The 4,597-nt window shown below is 33.8% G+C and overlaps 1 long non-coding RNA gene across 1 annotated transcript; it reads left to right on the forward strand.

Moving 5' to 3' along the window:
• The first annotated feature begins 1,448 nt into the window (after nt 1-1,448).
• LOC113718739 (uncharacterized) lies at nt 1,449-3,886 on the forward strand. Its single transcript, XR_003454617.2, has 3 exons — nt 1,449-1,533; nt 2,942-3,086; nt 3,437-3,886. It is a non-coding gene; the product is annotated as an uncharacterized lncRNA (long non-coding RNA).
• Nucleotides 3,887-4,597: the final 711 nt, after the last annotated feature.

A 4,597-nucleotide genomic window follows, 5' to 3' on the forward strand; every position in this document is an offset into this window, starting at 1 on the left:
CATTATTATTCACTCTTAGTAGTTCCAAAATAAAGGTCTAAGATCCTTCAATAAATCGCGCGCGTAAAAATGCGTACTTCCAATTTGTGTGCGATAAAATGGAATTTCCAAGAAATTCTTATACTGATAGTATCACTAACTAATACCTGAGTGTTTAAACATAAAAATACCTATTTTTAAGACTAATATATAAGTCTCCAATTTTTTGAGTTTATTGTATCCTGAAATCAGCTATAATCTCCAAACGCGTATTCGCTATTCTCACTTAACGAGCTTTCAAAAATTAATTTTTGTAACAAGTCATTTTAGAGATACATGTAAGTCATAGTTCCATGTAATTGAATCTAAAAAAAATTAGAAAATAATATTCGGGGCAAACAGGTAATTAAATATTTAAATAAACTCGTAACAGGAGTTTAAAATAAATAAATTTTGCGAGTCCTCACGACTTTTCTTAATTCACTATTGACCATTCTTACTTTTCCAAAATTAATACACTCTCAATTCAAATATAGTTTTGAAAAATGTGCACTCGTTGTTCTAAACTAAACGAGTTTTTGAAAAGTAAAACGCTTTAAAAACATAAGAGAGGCGTTTTTCCTTATAGATGAATTTTAAATAGTCGAATTAAATAATTTATTAAGCCAGTAAAATAAAATAAAATAAGAAAATTTTCGGGTCCTCACAACCTCCCCTCCTTAAAAGAATTTCGTCCTCACAATTCATACATTCTGTAATCTCAGATAACCCTAAACCTTGTTGAGTAATCATGTCATATGTTCTTCCAGATGCCATTGGTCGGTTTTCTCTTCCATTGACTTGTCGAGGGTTAGTTCTATTTCCTTGTTGAGTGGTAGTCTCTCGGAGATATCTCCTTGGACAGTCGTGAACTTTATGGTTGGTACTCCCACATCCCATACATTTTCATCTCTTTAGCCAACAGTTTTCTTCGGTATGGTTTGTCCTTCCACAATATCCACAGGTTGGACGAAAAATTGTGACTTGACTTGCTTGTGAGGTTTCTTTTGATCGTATCTGTCCGGTTGCATTTTCTCGTGACATAGTTCCTTTTGATTCCTTTATCATGAGTGGTGCAGGGAGTGATAGTCTTACTCCATCCTCTCCTTTTCTGATTTTGGGTGGTGATCCAATTTCTTTTAGGGTACGTTTGGTTCTCCATAGAATTGGAGTATAGAATTGGAATTGAAACCTCAATTTCAATTCTTGTGTTTGGGTATTATTTTTCCTATAGAGTTAGAATTGAATTGCAATTCTAAATCTATCGAATTCCGTAGTTTCAATTCTTTGGCTGGACCAAAGAATTCCAATTCCAATTCCACGCTTGAACTCTTAAATCGGGTCAATACGCGGGTCTTTTACGGGTAAAATCTCAAAAATGGGTCAACCATAAAATTGATGGAAAAAACTCAAATGTCTCTCTTCTCTTCCCATTATCGATCGCCATATCTAATGCTCTATTGGAGCATTCCTGCCGCCGCCTCCTCCACTTGTGCTGCCCACTGCATAACACAGGTTGAAATTATGGGGTTTTAATTAGTTTCTGTCAGTCTTCCCCTTCCCTTCTAGTGAATGAATTGAGAATTGATTCGATGAGTGAAGAATGAAATTTCATTACCAATTTGGCAAAATTCATTGATCATTACTTTTGTATTCCATTGTTGCTCTGATTGTCCACTGTCACTTGATTGATTATTTTCCCTTGAACTTTGATGAAAATTGGATAGCTCATACTGTAAAAGTTGAAAGGATTAATCATGATATGAAAAGGGAACCTTTTTGTTAGTGTTTTCTTGTTGAATGTTTGGTGTTGTTTTGTCTTTAGACAAGTAAATTGTTGAATGAAATTCTGGTTGATCTGTATTTGAATGGAATTTTGTGATCCCTTTTGTTTCTTATGGTGGATGGTGTGTAATATGAAGAACATACCTAGATATTGATGAATAAAAGGTTGATCCTGGCAAAATTTTAAGTGAACAGCCTCTGCAACGACTAATTTTCTCATCAGAGAATTCATCGTCTTTGAGTTTGCTCAATATCAAGGGATGCTCATGACTGAAATGTTGGATCTCCTCCATTAATTCTCTCTTGTGTGTATGTTGTGTGAGATTGAGGAGAGAAAATGAGGGAGTGTTGAATTTAGTTCTCTGAGCCTTAGAGCTTAATTATCAACTTTCCTGGCCAATGGCTGCTGAAATGTATATTAAGAAAAAAAGGTGAAAAATGCTTTACTTAAAGATCAACATAGCTTAAACCTTTTAGACTGCATATTCTTTGCTCTTAGTAGTAGCTAACAAATTGGAACTCACTTTCTTACCGAGGAAGTAGTCTTCATATTCACAAAAGTTTTAACACATCCTAATAAAGCATAAACAGTTTGCGTGAAAAAAAATGAAGGTTCGTTTCAGTAACACTATCTTCCTGCAGTCATAAGAAAATGAAAAATCAATTTTGCTTTTATCGTCTCTGATAGAATTCATCTCTTTAAAACTTGTATTATATTAACAAAATCTATTTCACCAATACGCATAAATTTGTTGGCTGTTGGCTGTTATGATCAAGTATATAACGTCTCCAGTTCACACTCCAAGGCTGTTGGCTGTTATGACCAAGTGTCAGATTAAAAAATCTTCTTAAAACCAGTTCTACTCTTCTTAACTTAGTATCTAGAATCATAGAAGGAATCACAAATTTACTTTGACAGAGCGAATTTTTAGTTCTATACTGCAGTGGCTGTTGAAAAACTTGCTGTCAGGGCCTGAAAAATATTTTATGTATCAGCTCAAGGCTGCTAAATTCTCGTCAATGGACATGGAATGTGATGAATGTTTGTTTTGGACTATTTAATGCTGTCATAAATTCTCTCACACACACTCTCTTAGCGTATATTTAAATGTGTTTGATTGTTCCTAATATGTTACAGGAAGGCTTGTTTAACCTTGCCCTGCATTTAAGTGAAGTCGGTGCATTCTTCTTGATATCAAAGTTGTGGGCTGATATGAAGTTGGGCATGCTTAAAGGCTGAAGATCGTCACTTCAGTCTTCCTTGTATCTGTGGTTTTATAAAGGTATTTATTTTCAAGCACTTAGAATGCTGTGAATAGGTTTTTGATGTGAAAATTATAGCTCTATCTCTGGCTTTCATGTTTCAACTATTGAGCCTGGTAATAACGGTTCAATTTTGACACTAATTAGAACAGTTGACTTATGTCTGAGCTTTCATCTTCAGATATGTCGAGCAATATATCAAGTAGATCCTTCATTTGTTGACTTGCATCATTGTTATGCCGACGCTTCGTCCTTGTCTCTTGATGTTCCTCTATGATCTTCTCAATCATTACATCAAACCTCTCAGCAATATACCTATGTTGTATCTGCTGCTTCATTGAAGTACTTTCTCTTGACCTCTGATCTGCAGAGTTATGCTTGAACATATACAATTCGTGGCTATCAACTCTCCTTACGGCTTAATGCGCAGCTACCTAAGTGAAGAATTGATATGAACAAACAAAGGGGTATTTGGAGATATGTGTTTTGGCTGGAATTTTTTTTGTTTTTAAGTTTCTATTTATTTACTGAAGAACATAAAACAGAGACAAACAAGACGAGGCGGTTGGAGTAGGCGTGGAAACGGGAGAAGCAGAAATTGGTTTATACAGTTGGCCTCTTGAGTTAGGATTTATTTGTAACTGATAGTTTTTAGCTTTTTGGTTTATGCAGTTGAAGCATTTGATCAAGTGTTTTTGTTGCATATGTAGGATTTATTTGTAACTGATTGTTTTCTTACCTTTTTTTCATGAAATATTGCTTCTTGATTTTGTAGTTATTGTCACATGAGTGAAAAATTGCTTCAACTTTTCCTCTCTCATATTTTTATCATGCCATTGGTACTTAATAGAGGAGTTTGAGTTTTAGTTGTGCATAGCTATTATGATTGATGAAATCTTTTTTGAATTTTGCATAAGTATTAGAAATAAGAAAGAATTTTGCTTTATTATAATATATCAAAACACAGTTGAAAATACCACGGCTGAGATGGGGAAATATTTCTTCACAAAAACGGATAATGGATCAAAACATGCTAAAGGAAATGCTCACCAAAGAAATTGATATGAGAGTGAGAAAAAATAAATTATTAAAGGCACAAATTGGTTTTTTCTTTTAAATCTTTAGTAAAAATTAGCTAAATGTAAGAAAAAAAAGAAATTATTATATAGAAAAAAGAAAAAAAGAAAAATTTTATGTAAGCATTTTCTTGAAAACAATTCTAATTCCTAATGAATTCTTCTCTCATACAAACAAAGAATTTGGAATTCCAAATAAATTCCGTATCAATTCTATGTATTTCCCAAACGAAAGAATTGAAATGACTTGGAATTCCAATTCATAGAATTCCAATTCTATAGAATTTCGATTCTAATTCAATTCTAATTCTATAGAAGCAAACGCACCCTTAGTCTATTATCGGATACATCTCTTTTCTTCGCTTGAAAGGCTCTCAGTTAAGATTTTGTACTTTCCACCCTTTGCGCTTTCTGGAGAGCGTCACTAAATGTTTCAATCTGTGCTGCGGCAAGGG

This window comes from Coffea arabica, chromosome 10c (assembly GCF_036785885.1).
Source record: "Coffea arabica cultivar ET-39 chromosome 10c, Coffea Arabica ET-39 HiFi, whole genome shotgun sequence".
NCBI classification, from domain to species: Eukaryota; Viridiplantae; Streptophyta; class Magnoliopsida; order Gentianales; family Rubiaceae; genus Coffea; species Coffea arabica.